The following is a 10,714-nucleotide window of genomic DNA, read 5'->3' on the forward strand; positions in this document are numbered from 1 at the left end:
AGAATGACTAAGGAAAGCAAAGTATTAATCATACCAAAATGTGTCTGATTACTTCAGTGAAGAATGTATAATTTTAGTGGATACTGTTAACATCTCACCAAGACCTATTTAGTGGCAGACACACCCATTCCCAGATGGTATGAGTGTTGGCTTTTAATGGTTTGTGGCTGCCTTCTTCCCTGGAGAACTGACCCCGTCATGTGAGAGCTACTTCACAAACAGGTGCCCCCCCTACCTCACACATGTGGCAAAGCTAAAATCAGGTATGCCTTCAATCCTTTTCCCAGGCTTTGCTTCTAGAAATCTAAGACCATTTTAATTTCTTCCTCAAAATCAGTCAAGAAGGATTATGTCTAGGATTTAAGTAAGTTACAAGAAGCATTATTTAAATATAATTGTTAGTCCATACTAGAGTAATGAATCATTTTTTCCTATCGTTATTATTTCAATGGTAACCAAATACTCTCTTTGTAGCATTGGAACACACGAACTACATGGCCTTCTATGAATGGAAGTCCCAGTGTGTGTGTGTGTGTGTGTGTGTGTGTGTGTGTGTGTGTCCATGTGACTGTGTCTGTATCTGTATGCTCATGTGTATTGGTAGTATAATTTCTGAACCACAATTGTGATATTTACATATACACATACATATTGCATTTTGCTATGTGGTTAACTGATTGAAATCAACACATTTAAAAGTACAAATTCTAGAAAAAATGGACTCAAAGAAGTGTATCAGCATTATCTCAAGCTTCCTTTTGAAGAGTTAATTTTCTATGATTGCTATTCTTGATGGATCTAAGAATTCTATACGTTGGATAGAATAAATTAAGATATGTTTTTGCCACTCAACGAATATACCTGAATGAATGTGGGCCCAGGACTTGCAACATATTCACAGGTAATTTATAGGTGTCATATCATCTATAGGCCTAAACTTAAAACTGCAGTTCTTTTTAGAATTTAAAATAAACTTTAAGAATAAATTCAATAGAACTCTTTTTTACCTCATCTGAACTGTTAGAAATAGAGATGGTCTTAAAGCTGCAAAGTCCTAATTCTCAACGAGTTGGATATTGTTGACATTTTCAAAGATCTATGATCATTTAGTAGTTAAATTCTGCATTGATCCTTGTATAGATCAACTCTTGTTCAGGTTACAGGAGAAGGATGACAGAATAGATATTAAATAAGCAAATGCTGATCATGTTTCTTTGACTTGCTTGTCTATTGACTTATCAAATGATAAGAAAATGCTATGCTTTCATGAATATAACCTCTCTTACTTGCACTTACATCACCCCCCACAGGATTTTATTTAGCATGGCATATGGTCCTATTGTTGTACACTCTGCCAGTTGAGCAAGTGGTGACTGATAGAATTCCTTAAGGCAGTTAAGGCCTGTAGTGTAAGAGACCAGAAAATAAGCAGAACAACGGAGGCCATTTCCCTTTGGCTGAACCAGCGTTCAACTCAGGTCTCTTTTCTCTCAACTCTAAATAGGGTGCTATCATGCACGTTTGTGAAAAAGAAGGAATTACTGAATATTCAAAGTGTTCTGATTTTACTTCTTTTTGGTCCAACCTGCAACTGAAAGATGTCTAGTACTTTTCAAACTGAAGATGCACTGTCTAGGAAAGGTCTATCTAAATTGAAATAAAATATAATTAACTGAAATAAATCGATTCTAACTTGGGATGCTTAGAAACACCAGGATAACCAATGTAGGTTAGTACACTGATATAGAAGGAGAAATGTGGGGGAAAACAGTGGAGGGAAATGAAGGAGATTTAAGGTGAGGGAAGGAGAAGAGAAAAACATGAAAATTAGTCTAAAATTGTTGAGGCACGTATGATTTTTACTGTTACTGAGTTTACTGAGTATCACCAGCATTTGTGTTAAAAATTAACAAGTGTGGACTTCTAGAAGACCCATCAGATGAGTTCAAAGAAAAGGGGGTTAGAGGGTTATAAATAAAGAAATATCAAAGTTCAAAAATTCAAGAAGACAAAGAAAACAAATCTAACTCTGAAATGATATCATACTTGGCAAAGGAAAGAGGAAAAAAAATATGACAAATTCATTTGTTTCAGAGAAAATTCTCCAATTCCCTTATTTTGGTGACATTTTAAGAGTTAAAAAATCATTTAAATTCATGACCTTATAATTTCTATTTAAAAGGGTTTAACACCCCATGATACAGCTTCTCCAAACCCTCCAATGTATTAAAATACCTGTAAAAATGTATTTTAAAACTAGATACTTTTTAAAGATTGCAATCACAACAAGAATCCCTATAATAGACTTATTAGCAAATTCTTAAGGAAATTTCCATTAAAACCAGGATGGATGGAGGGGTTTACATATAAGTTCAAAGAACCAGATTTTGGGGGGAGGGGGGCGGGCACCTGGGTGGCTCAGTTGGTTAAGTGTCTGACTTCAGCTCAGGTCATGATCTCATATTCCATGAGTTCAAGCCCCACGATGGGCTCTGTGCCGACAGCTCAGAGCCTGGAGCCTGCTTCAGATTCTGTGTCTCCCCCTCTCTCTGCCTCTCCCCTGCTCATGCTCTGTCTCTGTCTCAAACATTAAAAAACATCAAAAAAAATTAAAAACAAATAAAAACAAAAACAAAACAAAGAACCAGACAGGCTCAAATGCTGAAAACAGAGAAAACCAGCTCAACTGAAATAAGATTAGAAAACCATGCTCTCCCTACCCTGACACATTCTAGCATTTAACTATGAAGTCTGAGAGAATTATATCCTGAAAATTAGGCATCCATTCTCTACTAAAAGATGTTTCTTCTAAGAAACTTAAAAGATCCCTCTGTAAGTACTCTTCACGTACTTCAATTTAGTGGCTCAACGCTTTTAACACAATTGGGCATAAAAAATGTGGACTTTTAAAGTGTATTTTGGCACCAAGAGAAGCATATACCTCTTGAAAACCATGACAGAAATATCTGTGAAAATTTTAGTCTATCTTATATTGAGTTGACCAGGAATGTGCAAGAACCAAGCAAATAAAAGACTCTCACTTTGGTCCAACATACGCATATCTGAAGGCAGCTTTCTGGCCACCTGGATGGTAACTGTCAAACTCCCTTACAACTGCGGAACTCAAGAAGGCACTCAAGTAAGTACGTGAGCGGATGGTAGGTGAAGTGAAGAACAACATAATATTTTAAAATATTACAAGTGAAAAGATCTATTTTAGACTAGAATGATTGAATAACAAGAATTTAAGAAGAACACTATAAAATTTTAATGAAAGGAACATCATCCTGGAAACCATCTACAAAAGACACTTCTTACAAAACCAGGAAATTTTTAAAAAGTTGTATATTCACAATAAAATATAAGAGGATATCACTACAAGGAAACCATATAGTGAAATTTAGGAGAACAAAGGGTCTTCAGGAAAAAAACCATTAATAGTGAACTAGAATTCTTTTTTGTATTAGTTTTCATTTTGCACATTTTATGAAACACTGAAATAGTCAAAGAAAATTTAAACATAGAATAGCATTACTTTAAAATTCTTTTATAAGCTATTAATATAAAAGTAAACATTACTTGTGGTGGTTTCAATATGCATTTTCCTGATCATTAGTGATGCTGAGCATCTTTTTATGAGTCTCTTGGCCATCTAGATGTCTTCTTTGGATAAATGTCTAGATGTCTTCCTGATTTCTGCCCTTTTTAATTGGATTATTATTTATTTTAGTATTGAGTTAAGTTCTTTATATATTTTGGGTATTAACCCCTTATCAGATATACCATTTGCAAATATCTTCTCCCATTTGGTGGGTTCTTTCTATTCTATTGATGGTTTCCTTTACTATCTTATATCTTTTTATTTTGGTGTAGTCCCAAGTGTTTAATTTTGCTTTTGTTTACCTTGTCTGAGGAGACATGTCTAGAAAAATGTTTCTATAACCAATGTTAGCAAAATACTTCCTATGTTGTCTTCTAGGATTTTTATGGTTTCAGGTCTCACATTAAGGTCTTCAATCCATTTTGAGTCTGTTTTTGCATATAATGTAACAAAGTGGTCTAGATTTCATTCTTTTCCATGTAGCTGTCCAGTTTTCCCAACACCATTTGTTGAAGAGACTGTCTCTATCCCCATTGCCTTTTTTTTTTTTTTGCCTTGTTTGCCATAGATTTATTGACCATAACATTGTGGGTTTATTTCTGGACTCCCTTATCTGTTTCATTGATACATATCTATTTTTGTGCCAGTACCATACTGTTTTGATTTGCAGCTTTTGTATTTTATCTTGAAGTCTGGGATTATGATAGCTCCCATCTTGTTGTTCTTTTTCAAGATTGCTTTGGCTGTTTGGGTTTTTTGAAGTTCCATATAAATTTTAGGATTGTCTTGTCTATTTATATGACACATTGTAGGTCTTTTGATAGAGATGGCATTAAATCTGCAGATAGCCATGGGTAGTAGGAACATAACCCCTCTTCCCTGGTTTAAAAAAAAAACCCAATAATCCAATAACAAATGGGCAGAAGACATTCAACATCACTAAGCGTCAAGAAAATGCAAATCAAAATCATAATCAGCTATCATTTCACACCTGTAAGAATGGTTAAAATTGAAACAAGAGGACAGAGAAAAAAACCCTCATGGCACTGTTAGTGGGAATCCAAATTGGTGCAACCACTGTGGAAAACAGTACAAAGGTTCCTAAAAAATTAAAAATAGAATTACTTTATGTTCCAAGAATTTCACTACTGAGCATTTACCAAAAAATATCAATACGCTAATTTGAAAAGATGTGTGCACCCTGTGTTTATTGCAGCATTATTTATAAAAGCCAAGATATGGAAGCAACCCAAGTGTCTATCAAAAGATGAATGAATAAAGATGATGTGGTGCATATATGCAATAAAATATTACTCAGCCACAAAAAAAGAATGACTTCTTGCCATTTGCAACAACATGGGTGAATCTAGAAGGCATAATGCTAAGCAAAAGAAGTCAGAGAAAAACAAACACTATATGATTTTACTCATGTAGAATTTAAGAAACAAAACAAATGAGCAAAAGAAAAAGACAAACCAAGAAACATATTCTTTTTTTTTAATGTTTATTTTTGAGAGAGAGAGAGAGAGAGAGAGAGAGCGAGCAAGTGAGCAGGGGAGGGGAAGAGAGAGGGAGACACAGAATTCGAAGCAGGCTCCGGGATCTGAGGTGTCAGCACAGAGCCCAACGTGGGGCTTGAACTCAGAAGTGGTGAGATCATGACCTGAGCTGAAGTAGGTCACTTAACCTACTGAGCCACCCATGCACCCCTTAGGAAACATATTCTTAACTACAGAGAAGAAACTGATGGTACCAGAGGGAGGGGGGGGGGCAGCATGGGTGAAAAAGAGAATTAAAGACTACAATAATCATGATGAGCACTGAGCTATGTACAGAATTGGTGAATCAGTATATTGTACACCTGAAACTAATATAATGCTATCTGGTGATATATTGGAATTAAATAAAAGAATAACATTAAAAATTTTTAAAGCAGATATTGCTGAAACAAAATGAATAATGCAGAAGAAAAAATTCAAAAACAGAGGGAAAGGACAAAAAGATGAAATCAAACAGAAACTAAGGCAGAGATCCTACCTAAAATCATGGGGACCCTGAGAAAGAAACCAGAACTGGAAGAGAAACACCACTAAGATGTATTAAGCAGCAAAACAGAAGCTCTTCTGAGGTGGGGGAAAGAAGCCTAGACAACTCCTGGCCATTCTTTGGTAACATTTAATTATTTTTCTTTGAACTCAAGTGATACACATTTAGTATAAAATTGGGGGGAAGTGGGAGAGAACAAGAGGGACAGAGAGACAGACAATGTGTGTGATAGAGAAAAAGATACACATACAGAGAATGAGAAAGGGAGAGGACAAAGAAAGATGGAAGGAAAAGAGGGACAGAGAATGCAGGGGTGATCACATATCATAGCACTCCATGAGACAATTACATTAAAATTTATGGCTCACTTACTGGAAATAGAATTGTGAATGACTTCTGCTTCTTAGAACTCTGAGATAACTGTTTATCTTTGTTACCTGTTCCCCCAACACACTTTATTTATCAACAATATTACAAAAAATAAGATGAGTACTTAGTTTTCTATGGTAAATTTTTTAATCAAGTTCCTATCTAGATAGTTACATTCCAGTTTTCAACCACTGTATCATGATACAATGATTTGGAGCAAAATAGTATTGCCATTCTTTTGTGCAAGTATATAAAACCTGTTATTTTATCCATGCAACTTCTTTAAATAATTATCCTGTGGAGTTCTTACACATGTTAATATTAACCTCACCTCTTTTGACTGAGAAAAAGAACTCCTTGAATTCATAGTAAAAAAACAAACAAAACACAAAACAAAACAAAAAAACAAAACAAAAAAAATTTGAACATGTCTCATTACAAACAATTCTGTTATTTCTTTACGGTAAGTTTCAAGGATAAGAATTATTGGGACAGGTTGAAAAATTTTAGTATACTGACTGGACACTTCTATTTCCTTCTGGGGGGTATGAATTATTTATTCACACTCTTTGTTCATTTTTTTATGAAGTGTTAGCATTATGATAGGATGAGAGGAAGCTTGTCTGTTTAAAAGTTGAATCCATTCATCTATTATAGGTATTATAAAAATCTATTTCTTAGTTTATTGAATACCTTTGTTTTCAAATTAATTTTTAAATCTTTCATATTGATGAAATGATGATAAATCATTTTTAATTGTGAGTTCTCTCTTTGGTTTAATTCCTATATATAAGGTATTCCTTGCTTAAGAGATCACATCAATATTACCAGTATTTATTGCTATTTAAGATTTCAATTTTTACATTAAATGTATCCATCTTGATATTGATCTATTTTGGAAAGTATGCATCTCTTTTAATTCTATTATTGCTCAAATAACATCAATATCTCCATTGATTTAACTGTATCATTTTCAGCCAGTTTCTTCATGGCTCTGGCAAGAGGAGAGGAAGAGTAAGTATTCTGAAACAGGCCAAGAATGTTCTCCATAATAATGGCCTACTCTCAATGGAAAAGACGTGCTTTCTTTTCTTGAAAAATATACTGGACATTATATTCCCTGTCTTCCACAGCTTCCTTAGTTCTTTTTATTTCTGTGATGTTAATCTTTTTCTTCTTCATATCATGACAAACTTTATGTTCTGTATATTGTAGATGTAACTTTCTGCAATATCCTCAAGCTTTATATTATTCTACCACATAGGACATAGGAGTATTGTTCCTCCTATCCCACATTTGTCTGATTAAAACCTTGCTACACAAGTCTAGAATTTACCATGCTGTCAGTGATAATGGAGTACAATATATTTTCTTATGTACTTCTCAGGAGTGAAATTAAAATTGGTTCTCAATGACATCTCTAGTACAGTCCTTTCTCCCATTACATCTACTTAAAAAAAAAACTCTGAAATTCTATTTGGTTGTCCTAAATTTCTTGTGATATTATACATTCTTTCCCATTCCCATAATTTTAAAACTTTAGACATCATTTTAATGGATACCTCCATGAGAAAAGGGGTGGAAAAGGAGGCAAGCAGGATTAAGAAATAATCCACAATTCATATGTGGAATTTAAGAAACAAAACAGATGAACATATGGGAAGTGGGGGTGGGGTGCGGAAGAGAGGGAAACAAACCACAAAAGACGCTTAATGATAAGAGAACAAATTGAGGGTTGACAGAGGGAGGTGGGTGGGAGATGGGCTAGATGGGTGATAGGTATTAAGGAGGGCACTTGTGATGAGCACTGGGTATTGTAAGTGATGAATCACTGAATTCTACTCCTGAAACCATATTGCACTGTTAACTAAAATGTAAATTAAAAAAAAAAATCAGCTGATTTCAAACTTCTCAGTAACCATGAAACCAAGAAAGGGTTGATGAACTATAATGGAATGTAACAGCAAAACTCAAGTCAAAGCTCTACCAATTATTAGATTTATGATCTCAGGCAAGCTACATATTTTTTCTAAGTGACATCATTTCTTAACAAGGACAATAAAACCGGCCTCATAGGGTAACAGCAAAGCTTAAATGATACTGAATACATAAACCACAGAGCAGAGTACATCATAAATACCATATGTTATTAAATATAAGATTTTAAGGATTGTAAAATACACCATTATTTTATCTACTATTAAGTAAGGGAGCCAAAGACTGTCAATTAAACTGTGACATAATGCTTTAATGATAATCCTAAGTGACAATCCATCACCCCAGCTTCTCGTTTGCTTTGAAATTAATTTCAGCTATACCAAGATTTTTATGGCAGTTTCTCATACTTTCATTTGCATTCTTTTGAGTGTGACAGACAATATTTGTGCACAAAAATCTGTGATAAATAAATAATTAATACATTTTAGTCCTCTACCTTAGGGTTTTGTCCTTTCTTTGATAACATAAAGGACTTTCTTACTAGTTGCAAAAAAAAAGTAAAAGAGAAAAATTGTAATTTTTCCAACAATTAAAATTTTTGGATTAATATCAAATTTATACATCTCTTCTCTAAACTGTGACTTTCCTTATATTCAACTCAAAAACTTTTAACTGATCAATTAGTGTGTTATTATTTTGAAGATATTTGAGATGGCATTTAAAGTCAATATGTGCAGTAACACCAATGCATACACTTAATCGAAGTAATGACGAAGAATTGTGACCAAATTTGTATATGCCTAACAAAAACGCCATTTGCATCTCAAAGTGCCACCCCTAAGTGCCACCCCAAAGTGACTATATGAGGTTATTACAAGTTATCAGAATTTTTGAAATGTTACAATATAAAAAATGTGCATTTTAGAATTGATGAACTATACGCAGTAAATATTATCAGCATGTATTGTAACAGCATTGGGAGTAAAAGTTTGTGTTCATGAAGATCTCATACCCATTCAAATTTTAATATTTTGAAAGGCATCAGACAATTTCATGCAGATGAGCAGCCACTCCTAATACGTAGCTACAACACTGTATTTTTATGAAAAGATTACTTGAATATGATAATCAATAAGATACTATGTTACAGCTTTTACAATGGGATACTATTCAGCAATAAAAGAAGAATTATCAACTTACGTGAAAAGACATGATGAACCCAAAACGTTCATTGCTAAAAGAAGACATTTGCAAACAGCTGTATACAGTCTAATTCCAAATATTTGAGCTTCTGTAAAAGACAATAGAATAGAAAATAGTACAAATGACAGCGATTACCAGAGGTGTGGGGTGGATAAGGCTAAGTCAGATAGAGTAGAGCACAGGTATTAGGTAGAGCTTAGGGTATTTTTTTAAGGCAGTAAAACTACTTTATGTGACACTGTAACGGTGGGTATATGGCATTATGCATCGGTCAAAACCCACATAATATTACAAAACAAATGACGGAAATAAAATCACTTAGGACATCAAAACATCGCAGGAAGGAATGAAAACTGTGACAGCAGAAGCTAGCTGTATTACAAACGCATGAAATGACCTTACTGCAGAGGGTGGGTGTAAAAGGTCCTGACCTAACTTTAAAATAAACACAGTATATACAACTAAAAATTAAAGGAAATGTACAGATGTACTCTGCTCTAGTTGATAAAGTTGTTTCCCACATTGGTACTGGTTAATAATTCTGATAATGCTATACATGTGTAATGAAAATGAACAATTACATAAATGTCTGGTAGATAGTGACAGATTTCTCACTCAGACCAGAACTTGACAGATAAGCAAGAAGAGGAAACTACAGTGATCCATGTGTTAAGGGATTAGAGTCGGAAACATCAGTATGAATTCATGTTTAACTTAATATACATACAGGTGGTTACATACACAAATATTTATAAATGTGTGTATACACACAGATTTTTATATACATATACGTTTCCTCACTCTGTCAGTTGAGAGGACCTAGAAAAAAATCACACTCCTGTAGCAATAAGTGAACTAGCACCCAGATCTTGGTTTCTAATAACACTCTCCAATAAATAGAACCAGCATTCCTTGGATAAATGGCTGATCCAAGGACAGGTTAGAAAAATATTAGGTCAATCTGAAGCATCTTGTAGTTCTAGAGTGAGGCTGTTGTCCAAAATAAATAAATAAATAAATAACCCAAACCCATATTTTTGAAGGTATATTAAAGGGACACAGGAGTCAACTGAGGGAGCTCTCAACAACCAAAGCTAGAACAATTTGAGTGACAAGATAAAGTAGCATTGGATTATAACCCAAAATATGAAGTCCATATTGATATAAATAAATGATTGGATAAAAAAGCAAATGGGGAAGGGATTAGACCTCTCTTGTAAAATTTCAAGTAATTTATGTAAATATTTTACCCTTGAAAAGAGGAGAAACATAAATCCCCACCCCTTAAGTGTGAGCTACACACAATGGAAACATTTCATCAGCCTGAAAAATACTACCTTAGCCAGGCGATCAAACTCAACAAGAACAGTGATAAGTCACGCTCATAGTATGTACCCGTAATGTCTAGTTATATGTGTCAATTTAGCAAAGCTACAGTACTCATTTAATCAAGTACTAATCTAGACATTGCTGTTAAGGTATTCTGTAGATGTTAACACCTACAATCAACTGACTTTAAGTAAAGGAGATTACCCACCAAAATGTAGGTGGGCCCTA

The sequence above is a fragment of the Prionailurus viverrinus genome, chromosome A1, assembly GCF_022837055.1.
Source record: "Prionailurus viverrinus isolate Anna chromosome A1, UM_Priviv_1.0, whole genome shotgun sequence".
In the NCBI taxonomy this organism is placed as follows: Eukaryota; Metazoa; Chordata; class Mammalia; order Carnivora; family Felidae; genus Prionailurus; species Prionailurus viverrinus.